We start from the raw sequence: 14,092 nt of genomic DNA, 5'->3' as shown, positions 1-14,092 counted from the left end.
ACAACAGTGAGAGGCCCGTGTACCGCTAAAAAAAAAAAAAAAAAAAAAAAAAAAAAAAAAAGCAACACAATTGAGCTGATTCTCCCATCCATGGGACATTTAGGTTGTTTCCAATTTTTCACTATTATAAAATGATGTCATAGATCTATAAATATTAACATGAAAAAAGATTTGCTCTATAGTGTTAACAGGGAAAAATATCAGGTTATAAAATGGCATTTAGTTTGCTATCTTTTTTTGGTGAAAAAAATATGCAACTTTGAACAGATGTTTATTAAATAAAGCACTTGTTTCAGTGAACTGTTAGTATCTGAAAATGAAGACATCTATCTCCCTACCTACACTGAGTTCCTGCAGGTGGAAACTGCTTATTCACAGACACTCTGCAAGTATTTGTTGAATGAAATAGAATATTTTCCATTTCTAGAATGTGCAAGACAATGATTAAGTTCCAGTTTTGTGACAAAATACGTTCTGCTTTCCTCTGATTCATTTAAAAATTTTAATGACATTTAGTATGAGAATATATTTTATGAAAAATTACTTTATTATACAAAAAAAGCTTAGTGATAAAAATAATACTGTTTTACAACTTTTGCAAATTTCTTTCATGTCTAACTTAATAGATGACAGCTGGATTCTCATATCTGCTTCTACATTCAATCTGTTGTGATACATTGTTTTGATTGAACTACATTAAAAAAAAATAGCCCCACACATATATGCAGTGAGAATAAAGAAAGTATATGTTAATATTAATATCATTTTCAGATAACTGTGGATGTTCTTCTTTGATACTACACCAAAACTTGACAAGCAGGAGTTTTGGGTTAGCTGTAATATGAAATCTAATATCACATAAACTTTTTGTATTCTGTTACTTGCTTTTTATAAGGGTCTTTTACCATAATTTTGTAACACTGATCACTTTAAAAATATTCGTTCATTGAGTTGTATAAATATTGAAAATCTTGACATAATTAATACCATAGCAAAAACTCACATTCATAATATCACCACCCATCCCATCAGAAAACTCTTTAAGTACTGGGAAGCTGACAAGAGCACAGCAGTTGACTTAAGTTTTCCAAAATTTTAATTTTCACTAGAAAGCTCAAATTTTATCACCAGCAACAAACATTGTCTATTGTTTTGCCATGAAGTGACAAGTCTCACTGTGTTCGTTTTCAAGAAAATGACTGCCAAATACCTAAGTCTAAATAATCCTAGTTTGTCTGGTACTCATTCTTTCAAGTAAAAATGATGTTTCATGCAAAATACGGCTAGCTCAGCTCACAACTCAAAAGAACACATAAGGGTTTTCCTTGAGACAAACAATGTACTCTGGATATGTAGCAGAAGTGCCTTCTGCATATTTCCTATCTCATCACGTAGAATATTAAAACAATGCATTCAAGGATCAAGATTTAATAAAACTAATAATTTTTACTGCTTCATTAAGGACACTCAAGTAAAACTGGCTTTTTGAGTTTTTGTTTTTTGTTTGTTTTTTTTACAGTGAATGCGTGGTAGTGAAGAATACAATGATTACTAGTACACCCTGGTGCCACTGCCATTTAATATCTACTAAGATACCCACAGTTTTACCCACTATTCCTTTAGTATCAGCAGGGCAAATGTAAAAACAGTGGAAAAGGCAAACAGTTAGTATTACTATAAAAATAGTTTTAACCTAATGGACCCCCTGAAAGGGTCTCAGTGACCCCAAAAGGCCTGTATACCACAACTTGAGAACTACTGCTGTCTTAAGGAAACATTGAAAGCTAATGCATGATAACTTGCCATCCCCAAATCCACAGTAAATATCCCCCAACATAAAAAATATATTAAATATCTGTACGAATTCTTTCATTTTGACTCAAAATTGGTCCAATTTGTTCTGAAACTGAATTAATAATAATATAAATAACAGTAGCAATTAACATTGAATGAGTTCTTACATTATCTCATTTAATACTCATAATAACTCTATTAATTTTCTCACATATTCATGTTACAGATGAGGAAGCTTGAGGTCCAGAGAAGTAAAGCCACTTTTCCAAAGCCATAATAACAATTATCAGTATTTATGGATTCCAGCTTTACTCAATGTTTTGCGTACCTCATCTCTTAAGTCTTAACAACCTTTTTATTATCCTTTTTTCCCTTTTTAACTCTTTAAACTTTAATACCCATTTTACAGATGAAAACTTTTAATCAAAAAAGTAAAGAACCCTGCCCAAGGTTACCCAAATGTTAGATCATCTATATTCAAATCCAAGTCTGTCTTACCCCAGCAAGTACACTCCACATTCTACTTCCCTATCCCACATATCGGTATATCCTTTGTATATAAATAGATTGTTGCAAAAGTCTTATGTAGTTTTAAAAGAGAAAGAGAAAAACAAATATTGTATATTAGCGCATATATGTGGAACCTAGAAAAATGGTATAGATAAACCGGTTTGCAAGGCAGAAATAGAGACACAGATGTACAGAATAAACAAGGGGGGGAAGGCCGGGGTGGAGGTATGAATTGGGAGATTGGGATTGACGTATATACACTAATATGTATAAAATAGATAACTAATAAGAAACTGCTGTATAGCACAGGGAACTCTACTTCACTTTTCTGTACAGTAGAAACTAACACAACATTGTAAAACAACTCTACCCCAATAAAAAATAAAAATTAAAAAAAAAAAAGACATAAAAATAAATAAATAAATAAAACATATAATAGCAAAGCAGTTACAGGAATAAAAGAAAAACAAAGTCAACTGTGCAAGACCTCTATTTGGAATAATTCTTGCTTACTTGACTATCTCTGTTATCAAATGGAACAAAATCTACTTCTTTTTAAAATCGTGTATGATCCAGATAAATAGTTCATTAATTCACATTATTAAACACTTATCTGCACATGACAACAAATCAATACAGCTAAGATTACTCTTTAAAAAAAACTCAATACACTAAGCTGATAGTATTCCTATATTACAGATGAGGAAACTGAAACCCAGAGAAGTAACTAACTTCCCCCAAACACATGCTGTTCACAAATGGTACAGAGTCAAAATCAGTTTGGACTGACCCTGAAGCCTAAACTCTTCAATCACATTGCCTGCATGTATTTAAGAAGGTTTCAGGCAATGAACTAGAAATTGCTCACAAAGTCTGTATACAGAGCTTGCGGATATCATATCCACTCTACCCAAGGCAACCATGATATGAATCGTCTTGTATCTCAAAGACCAAGAGGTGATAAGGAAGCTGGTGATGCTGAAAATAAAGAGCCATGTTCTGAGGTGGTTTAAGTAAAGCATCTATAGGTAATGCTGAAGAAAGAAGTAATATTCACTTACAGAGGTGTCAGATAGCACACACCTCTGCTGCTAAGATGAGCTTACCTCTGTTTAAACAAAACATACCAAAAAAAAAACCAAAGCCTAGAGGAAAATGTCCCCACAGCTACACAGACTATCTACAGATTGCACAATAACTTTCAGATGCCAGGAGCCCAGGAATGCTGCAAACCTTAGTAAATGGCAGCAGAAATCATTTTCCTAAAACACTCTAATCAATCACAAAAATTTTCATTTCAAGTTAGGATTTGCAAAGGTCAGGGGTTATGCCCCAATGTTTGTTTCTATTTCAAGGGCTTACAGTGCAAACTGCTGCTTAAATATTAAACCCCAAGGGGGACAGGAAAAGAATCAAGGTTTATCCAGCTCAATTCACCCTCCCAACTTGTTGCAACAACTTGCAGGAAAACATCTTGAGACTGGACAGAGGAGTGTGGCTTTAATTTCAAATCAAGTGTATTCTCAAGGAGTCCCCAAACACATTTGACATTTGACAGGAAGGTGACAACATGGAAGGCTGTGGTGTACCTCCTAAAAGGGCAGGCAGTACAGGCAAGAGATGAGCAATTATACTTGTCACAGAATACGATATTCTGGATTCCCTGTGGCAAAGGAAAAAAAAATTATAGAGCAAACTTTACCTCCTCCATCAATGATTCCCAGCATGACCAAAAAGAATCAGAATCTAGTAATGTAAAACCAGCTGACAGATATATAGGAAAAAAAAAAATCAAGATTGAGGTCATGGCCCTTGACATGCATCATTTACACTAAGGATTCCCCCACTTATCTGAATTAATTTCATGTACCTCATCTCATTCAGATAATTGAAGTTTTCCTCTTAGAGTTGTAAAGTGTTTACCTCACCTAATTAGTAAACTATCCACTTAAAAATGCCACTACTGGGCTTCCCTGGTGGCGCAGTGGTTGAGAGTCCGCCTGCCGATGCAGGGGACACCGGTTCGTGCCCCGGTCCGGGAAGATCCCACATGCCGCGGAGCGGCTGGGCCCGTGAGCCATGGCCGCTGAGCCTGCGCGTCCGGAGCCTGTGCTCCGCAACGGGAGAGGCCACAACAGTGAGAGGCCCGCATACCGCAAAAAAAAAAAAAAAAAAAATGCCACTACAAAAATTACCACCCCCTCCTCTCTACACATAAATGTATACTCCACTATCCTTAAAAGTATGAGATTTTGGGCTTCATGGGGAATACAGTTCAACAGTCCTCTTTAAAAAATTAGCACAAGAAATTCTACACGAAAAGTTATGGTCATTACTTTTTTAATAAGTGTCTGCATTATTTGTTAAAGACATGGTAATTTGGGTATTCAATACATGACTACTGTTCTGAAACCAAATTAAAGGTTTAGACTACTAAAGAGTTTGATGACTTGCCTCAATACAATAACTGGGATTGTATGGAGGACAAAATCAAAGAGGTCTCTCTTTTTTTATGAGCAGGCATTTAAGGGCCTTTTAATTAGAAGTTACTCTTTAGTATATAATTACTAATACACAAAAATAGGGCCATTAGGGCTTCCCTGATGGCGCAGTGGTTGCGAGTCCGCCTGCTGATGCAGGGGACACGGGTTCGTGCCCCGGTCCGGGAAGATCCCACATGCCGCGGAGCGGCTGGGCCCGTGAGCCATGGCCGCTGAGCCTGCGCGTCCGGAGCCTGTGCTCCGCAACGGGAGAGGCCACAGCAGTGAGAGGCCCGCGTACCACAAAAAAAAAAAATAGGGCCATTAAATTCACTTTTTATAGTGCCATAAAACTTCTATTTGTAAGAAATATAAAATAATATACATTTAATCAAACTCCAGAAAAACAGAAATGTGCAACACCTAACAATACATGGTAAAAATTATATATTTTCTTCTTAAATAAACTCCCTGCCAGATGACTAACGATGCTATTTTGTATGTGGATATGCTTATAATTTAAAATATACAGACTCCCTAGTACTTCTGATGGCAATGAAATGTCTGAACTTCTTGTATGAATTCTCAATTTCTATATGAAAACTGGTTTCCCATACTGATAACATACTATTGATTATATCCAATCAATATTTATTTATCACCTGCTATGTGCCAGGTACTGTACTAAGTGCTGAGGACACCAACAGGAACAGCACAAATTCGGTCCCAACACTCAGGGTACACACAGTCTAGAAAGAAAGACAGATAACGAACAAATGTGCTATGGGAAAGTATAACAGATATTTGGTCAAATGAAAGCTCAAAACTGAGAGAAAACCTGGGTAGAAAATCAAACACCTGAAAATAATCAGTTACCACTGAAATTGGATAGAAATCACCCAGTAAGTAACTCAGCTACGAAGGCAGAGAACCAAGAGCAGGGTAGTCAGGAAGGGGATCTACGTAATGACTGGATGACCAGGGTGTCCTAGCGTCAGATGCAAATGAAAGTTGACCCTCAAAAACAGCTGAAATTATAACAGCCAAAGAGCCCAGCTCTCAGCTGTCCTGTCCTCAGTACCTAAGAAGTCAATCCAGTGAGTGTGAGTCTGAGAAGCAGTATCAAAGTATCTTGACTCTGCTAGTTCTGCCCCAGTTGAAGTAGGACCCCAACCGTCCACCATGGACAAGACCAGGTCCAAGTTCCCTGAGGGGAGAGAGGATGGCGAGGAGAGGGAGAGCTCTGGAGCAGGCTCAAGACAAGGTTCCAGGTCCACAAGGGATTTGGAATACAAAAAGGAATAATAAAAGAAATATATCAACTCTATGGATTATTTTATGCTAAGGAAATACTGCAGAACTGCTTCACTTTTAAAAATAAGTACTCCAAAAAATTGTAATCTTGAGTTTAAATGACTTAAGTGTGACCTTCAAGTGTGGGAGAAAACGACTAGACAGTCTCACTAATTCTTATCAATTGTCTGATTCTATAACCTAATTCCATCTAAATCAAATCTATATTAATATATTCTAGATGCTTCACACATACTTCCCTAAAATGTTTATGCCATATATTTCAAAACTCCTGATGAGTGAAAACATTTTTCAAATGAGAATCTCATTTTGAAACTCAGTCAAAGTGAGTACATCCCAAGGATATAATAAGACACCATACCTATGTGAGCAATGGATGCTGAGGGCACCAGAATAATTCCAGATCCCACCTCCTGAAGAGGCTGGGGATCTTAAGGTATTTTCAGTCTTAAAAATCAATTCAAGAAGTGGGTGGAAAAGACAGAACAGGGAGTGGGTGGGCCAGGTAGCCTGGGACTGACACAGGAACCAGCAATGATAGATATGAAATTATTTGCTCCCTACAAATTAAGCACTATCATACTCTACTGTACAGTTGTTTTCAGTAATAGTGTCAGGAGGGGGAAAAAAATGCATGTAGTCCAAAGATGATGTCCCTATGAAAACTATTATTCATATAACTCAACATACTCAAATAGGAATCACACTATGGAAATGGCCCTGCATTTGCCCAAACATTACTTGCCAAGGCTATTCAAAGGGTGGAGTGGTGGTACTTTCCAAAAGAAATGCTTGAAAATTTTCCTCAGTAATTTTTTTTAATAAACAAAGCACACTATAATAATCTATTAAAGAAAGAATATAAGCCTAAGGGAAAAAGAAAATACAGTAAGGTTTGTTTGGTTTGGGGTTTGTTTGTTTGTTTTCATTATCACCACCATGAAGCACAAGGCATCAGCCAAAAACTGTTTAAAATATCATTTCAGGACAGCTTACCACAGGAGTCTGAACTCCAAAAGTCATGTTGCTTCCAGAAGTCTATGTACTGAAAAATATATCTTTATAAAGTGAAACCAAGGCCTTAAAACGTGGCGTACAGTAACAATTAGGGTCATTCAATTCACAATTCGCAAACTTTGCTCCAGTGGAAAATTTGTATTATTTTAGCTCAACTGAGGTGTCCTATCAAAAACTTTAAATAATGGTGTCCTTTTCCAATTTCACAGTGGGTAATGTATGTTAAAGAACAAAATTCTCAATGTTAAGCTCTTGCCTCAGTTTATCTAAAATATTAGATACCTGCTACCTCTTTCAATATTGGAATTCAGCCTAACAGAGTATCTATGCAACACAAAAATGGAAATGAGGTACTTCAAGTTTATAATATCATGATTCATGACTTCCAAGCACTCTGCTGCCTTCTTAAATTTGATTAAGCCCAACAAAACCACAAGCACTACAAAGTACACTTCACTTGACATGAAGCATACAAAGATGAATAAAACACAGCCCACCTTACATGAAGCCACACCAGGGAAAATGCACCTGGGGACTTCTGCATTGAGGACCACTACCAGAAGGGAGCTGAGGATGCTGGAATTCGATGACTACATGTGCATATAATTAATATCAAGGTTACATACACCATAACCCTAGGACTCTTGCAATGCCAATCTCCTGGAATTGACACAGACTATCTGAATCAAGAATATGAATAAACATTCTCAAAGTGAAAATAGTTACTAAATTCAAACAAACTGGAAAGTACTGTTTCAAGTGATAAAATGTAAAGATTGCCTAAATATAATTTGTACATTTGATCTAATGACTCCAAATCACAAACTAAGGCATATACTCAAAACAGCGGGAAAAAATTCAAAGTTAGTAATTACTTGGCTTTTTTTTTTTAAGACATCAAAATCAAAACAAATTTTGGTACAAAAATATCCATTGGGGAGGTATGAATGATCTACGTAAGTGTTCGCTTAAGTCAACTAAGTTCTATTCATTTCATGTTAAATCTCTTCAGGAAACTTGGATTATTTTTACTCTGCACAATAATAGGGTTGGAATAAATTAATTATTAATAATAATTAATAGTTAACTGCTGAAGTTCCTCACAAACAGAAAATTCTGTATTTCTGCAGTCTGTCAGATTAAGACGTCAACACGGTTTCAAAACAGGAGTAAAAAAGCCTTCTTAACTTCTCAAATTGGTAATGTTATAAAATTCAGTTTCCTACCTTATCTCAGTATCACGGTTCACATTTTACCTACCCAGTTTTCAAGTTCGTCAAAGAAAGTTTCATAATTCAAAGGGTACTCCTCCCACCCTCAATACTAAAACTGTTTCTTAAATACAAGATCCTAAGGAAAATATATAATGAAAGGCAGTGAGAAATGTGAATCTATTCCACATCAAACCTGGAATGCACTAATTAAAATTCAATATTGCACTTGGTATGTGGGTTCCTACATGAAACTCCTGCCATGCTCTAGCTTAAGGTTAAACAGGTTAATAGAATCCAATAAAATGGCTCTATTGAATTATACTGGATTTCTTTTCAGCAGCTCCTTTACCTGACCATTCTGTTGAACTTTAAAATCAACTTCAGGGGTAGCACCCAATAACCAAGGAGAGCCACGGCTCACGGGGGCTGCATTCTGCAACCCACCTGGTGTGGAAAATCACCGTCAACGCACGTTTTCCATTTCAAACTGTGATACAGGTGGAGGAAAAAGTGTAAAGCCTTCTCTTTGAACCTCCCATCACACTGCCTCCAAGCGCTAACTTAAGAATTATCTCAAAGACAATGTAATGCAGTACACTTCTCAGAAAACTCTAAACGTTGCCTTTGCCAGAGAGGGGAGACCAAAAAAAAAAAGGAACTCCCTCGAGACTAAAGGTTAAATTAACGTAGTACTGCAATCTCGCTGTTGGGTACACAGCTGGATTTATAGGGCAAATTCAGAGAACCTTCCCCCCCCACACCCCGAACAGACTGCCTGGGTCCCGATTAAAATAAGTATATGCGGGATCGTCAGAGGAGGAAAGGGGGCGGGGAGAGCGCAGAGTGAGCGAGGTCTTTAGCCTCCGCGGACTAAGGGGCTGCTGAGGTCAGGAGAATTAGGGCGATAATGGGGCCAGGCGCAAAGGGTCCTTCAGGAAGACCTGGCGGCGCGCGTCGCGAGGGACCACTGGCCCGGCAGTCTCGTGGTCGGCAAGGAGGCCACTCGGCTCCTCGGGCCAAGGCCGGGAGCCCGGCCCCTCCTTCTCCCCTAGAGAAGGCGACGCGCCCCCAGCCACCCTCACCGGCCGCGCGACGAGGGGCCTGTGGCGCGCTGGCTGCGGGAAGCCGGCCCGCAAGGCGCGCAGAACCCAAGAAAAGGAGGTCACAAAATGGCCAGCGCGTAGCAGGACTGAGACAGCAACCGGGGTGCCCGGCTCAGGCCGCGGGGCGGACGGCGGCGCCGCGAACGCAGCGCGTGCGTCCGGGAAGCGCGCCGCCCGCGCGGCCCTCAGCTCCGCCCCCCGGCTCCCCGCGCCGCCGCTGCCGCAGCCCCTCTGGGAACTCCAAGCCGCGCGGCCCCGCGAGGCGGGCGCCAAGGAGGGGAGGGGCCGCGCTCCCCGCCTCCCCGCCGGCCCGCGCGGCTCCCCAGCCCCGAGCCTACTCACCTCCTCCTCCTCCTCCTCCTAGTCTCTCCCTCCTGGCCACCAGCGCGGCCCAGCCGGCGACGCGCTGACGCCGTGCCCCTCCCCCGCCGCCGCCGCCGCCGCCGCCGCCGCCGCCCCGCCCGGCCCGGCCCGCGGCCGCAGCGGCCTTGGGATGCGTCAGGCGCAGGCCCCGCCTCCCGGCCCGCCCACGCGCTCACCACTCCGCCCCCTGCGCGGCCAGGTTGTTGCGGGTCCCTGACTCAGCAGACGCTCCCGCCTTCGCGAGCCGCGCCTCCTCGGCTCTCGACCCCCCCACACCCTGAACCTCTCCTCACCTGCCCACTGCCCTAGGACCTCACTTCGCCTCCCACCTCCCCGCGCGCCCTTTCCCATCTCTGGTCAGCACCCGCGTCTTCCCCCTTAAGCTTGTTTATACTCTTTCCCTAATCCCTAGTCTGGTTGTAAGCTTGCATTGGTGCCTTCTCCTTACTTCTCATTCCTTCTAGAAGGTCTTCGCTGCTCACTAGGTCAGCCTCGGTTTCCTCCTGCAGTTTTCCCGCCGGTCCCTTCTCTCCCCGGTCTCCGTACCCCTCCCTGGCCTGCTGGAGCCACGTACCCGGCTTCTTCCCTGCCACTGCTACCTGCTGTGCAGCTCTCACCTCCTAGGCACCTGCTTGGCCAACGCGTCCTAATTTCCCTCCCCCTGGTCCCCTCAGAACCCTCTGGACAGGCTCGTTCCTTCCTTTACCTAGATTTTGAGCGTCCTTTCTGTTCTCACTACTCCAAATACTTCATATGCAGTTTGGGAGTTAATGGTATGTGCGCAGCCCCACTCTCCTCAAGAGTCACTCAAGTAGTTAAAAATCACAAAGCAGAGCGATAGCAGTGATGACAATCTTTGACTTTCATCGTTCCCATCCATACTTTCTCTGCGATAAAATGTCAATTAACACAATTTCTATGGGGTCTTACAGTCCACAAATTTTGCCTGTTTTTCCCTGCAACCTAATCTCACTTCAGTTCTTTTATTTATAAAATTCATAGTCTGTAGAAAGAGCACCAGGATCTTTTAGGTCTCTCGTTTAATTACCTGTAAAAGGAGGAATTTGTTTCTTCCACATTTAAATTTCTGTGATTCCGAATCAAAGGATTTTGTATTTAGAAGGAGCTTGTGGGCTAAATGAGTCAGAAGAAGGCAAAACATGCAAATGTAACTAGAAGTCTGGTAAACTTCATTTTTAAAACTGCAACTTGGAAGAGTTGGGTTGTGATGTGGAAATGAGTTGAGAGACATACCAAAATAAGGGAAACTGATTAGGCCTTTAAAGTTACATCCACAAGTTGCTTTAAATTATGTGAGTAAACATATTATCCTTAAATTGAAGAATTAAAACTATCTTCCATTCTAAACAAAATCCGGGCTCTATGAAGACCCTCAGAGTTTAAAACCATCGTTGAACTGAACAACAGCATTACAAGCATGTGAAAACCTTATCAACTTTCTGTCCATCCACTTTAACACAAATTGGGAAACAGAAAAGTATAAATGCCAAAAGCTGAAAGTGAGTGTTCCTAACAACACACAAAACTAGTAAATCCTATCCCATGGAATAAGCATAAGAAGAACTCCAAAGGCTATGGCTGCCATTTCATTGCTATGGAAATAGTCATACAATTTTTTTTTAATATTTATTTACTTTCCTTATTTTTTTTGGCTGCGTCCTGTCTTTGTTGCGGCACACGGGATCTTCATTGAGGCATGAGTCATACAATTTTTAATTAACTTATCTAGTCCTTAATATCATCTGGAGTCTAATCTTTTCATTTTACTGTTGAAGAACTGACACCCAGAGAAGGTAAATCACTTACTCAGTATTGCCCAGATTAATTGGAAACAAAGCCAGAATTCAGACTCAGATCTTCTGTCTCACATAACTGCCAGCACCTGGCTTATAGTTACCAGTTATATAAAGCTATTCAACATCAGAGGTCTTTAACTCTGCCGTTTCGCCTACATGGTCTGAGTGATGTATGAAATCATACTTGGCATTAATTAGGAAGGTATCCACTGGTTTTAAGAATTCCTTTTGCACAAGCTCCATCTCACCTGGTCAGGGTTCACCTTTATTCCAGGCAATTCTGACCAGGCCTCTGGAGTCATGTCCCAACCAAACACATTCATCCTTGGAGGTGCCAAGAGCTGTGCATGATTGTAAGAATTATGAAGTCCCTATTGCCAAGAAAATTACAACATTACTTGGGGGGGGGTGGGGGGGTGTAAAATATGAAACATAAAATGATCAACAATTCACCATTAGTAAAAAAAGGATTCAATTATAAAATCCATATTTTAAATTGGAAATTAACCATGTAGATTAAGGGAAGCTTTTTGTTTTTTTAATTTATTTATTTTTGGCTGTGTTGGGTCTTCCTTGCGCAGGCTTTCTCTAGCTGCAGTGAGTCGGGACTACTCTTTGTTACAGTGTGTGGGCTTCTCATTGTGGTGACTTCTCTTGATGCGGAGCACGGGCTCTAGGTGCACGGGCTTCAGTATTCGTGGAGCACGGGCTTGGTTGCTCCACGGCATGTGGGATCTTCCCGGACCAGGGCTCGAACCCATGTCTCCTGAACTGGCAGGCGGATTCTTAACCACTGCACCACCAGGGAAGTCCCAAGGGAAGCTTTCTTAAAGGACAACAAAGGAAATGTAGCATTTGGATTTGTTTATAGGGAAAAGGTAAACGAAATTGCTTGGACAAAGGCATTGGGGAAAAAATGAGCAAGCTAACAATGGGGAAAAGGTATGAGATCAGATGAATTAAAACAGAAGGTTCACTTAGTAACAATAGAAAACAAAGCTGAAATGATAGGGTAGAAGACCTGAATTTGAGCCTGACAAATTTAGATTTGATCTAATGGAAGATCATTTTGAAGTTGGCAGGGGGAGGGGGTGAAAATGAGACAGGAGACCATAACGTTGTCAGGTTCTGAAGTAGCAAGTGGGATTTTAAAAGAAATGGTAGACATAAATGCCACTAAGGAAATGACTTGGGTTTAGTGGTTATATATAAGGAATCAAAGATCAGTAAGCAATCCAAGATGACTTTAAGTTTGTGGCAAGTCAACAACAGTATACATAGACCTTAGCACCTTAGAGTTGGAAGATGATCAGCCCTCAGTGGTACAGGCTCTCAATTGCTAGAGAAGGAAGCACAAAACTTCCCAAGGTATACCTTCCTATTCATCACATCCTCATTCCAGAAAACTTTAGTTTGCTGCTCAAATCGAATTAGAAGTTAAGAAAAAATCTCTTACTCTGTCATGGGCTCTTTGCTGGTGTTTTATGGTCGACCTATTTTTACTTCCGTTTCAGCCCCACTGATGTAAAAGTGCTCGGTAGTGCAGTATATAATGTTACAACTGGAAATAAATCAATAAGTGTTAAATACATACCAAATGCTGTTCGGCACTCTGCTAGGCCTGGAGAGCTAGAAAAGTATAAAAGGGCCTCTACCTTTCATAAGCTTATAATCTGGTTGGAGAAAAAATGTCAACACACTTGACACAACAGAGAATACATTCCATGGATGGTGAGAACAACCTGGGTGGACTGTAAAGTGTGCTTATATAGAAATAGTGGGAAACAGATTTGAATGAATTGGAAATGATATGATGGATACTGTTCATCATTTAACACATTTTCATTAACCTTTAAGCATGTTCTAAGTTCTGGAGGTAAAGCAGTAAAATAAAAAGTTCCTGCTCTCATGGAGCTTCCATTCCATTTAGGAGAGACAGAGAGGAACAAATAAATACACGATTATCAAACAGCAATAATTGTTCCAAAGAAAATAAAATGTGAGATGTCAAAATAAGTGTATGGAAAGTAGGTAAGATGTTTCTGAGGAACATTTAAACAATGGCTTGAATGAAAGAAACAACCAGTCCTGGCATGGTCTGGGGAAGGGCAGTTCAGGCAGAGTTAGCTATTGCAGAGACCTAAGGAGGGGTCAAGCTTAGTGTCCTTGAGACTAAAAAAGACCAAGTGTTTCTGGAGTATAAAGAGCCAGGAGGAAAGTGAGGGAGATGAAACAGGAAAGGTAAGCAAGTTCTTGTAGGTAAGAAGGGATTTTGAGATCAGGTTAAAGTACAGATATTTGGAAGATTAGTCGCTGTGGCATTCTGGATTAGAGGTGGGGAGATTAGAACCTGTGAGACCAGATGGAAGCCTGGGTGATAATCTGGGCAGGAGGTGATGTGAGGTAGACAAGGTTGTTGGCAAGGTCAGCAGGGAAGACAAAAATGTCAAGGAGATCAAGTAATGGGTATTTATGAGGGG

At 40.6% G+C, this 14,092-nt stretch overlaps 1 protein-coding gene across 9 annotated transcripts in view; it reads right to left on the bottom strand.

Moving 5' to 3' along the window:
• GTDC1 (glycosyltransferase like domain containing 1) overlaps positions 1 to 9,858 on the bottom strand; it is a 390,290-nt gene extending 380,432 nt beyond the window's left edge. For 8 of the 9 annotated variants that reach the window (XM_081242639.1, XM_081242640.1, XM_081242638.1 and 5 more), the window contains exon 1: positions 9,775 to 9,858. The gene's annotated coding sequence lies outside the window, so the exon portion shown is untranslated. Of the gene's footprint in view, positions 1 to 8,678; positions 8,729 to 9,774 lie in introns of those variants that run through there. The other variant, XM_081242636.1, reaches the window with a different exon arrangement.
• Between the last annotated feature and the right edge of the window lie 4,234 nt (positions 9,859 to 14,092).

Source organism: Mesoplodon bidens (assembly GCF_964165515.1).
Source record: "Mesoplodon bidens genome assembly, chromosome: 8".
NCBI lineage: Eukaryota > Metazoa > Chordata > Mammalia > Artiodactyla > Ziphiidae > Mesoplodon > Mesoplodon bidens.
This window is presented reverse-complemented; position numbering and strand designations above follow the sequence as displayed.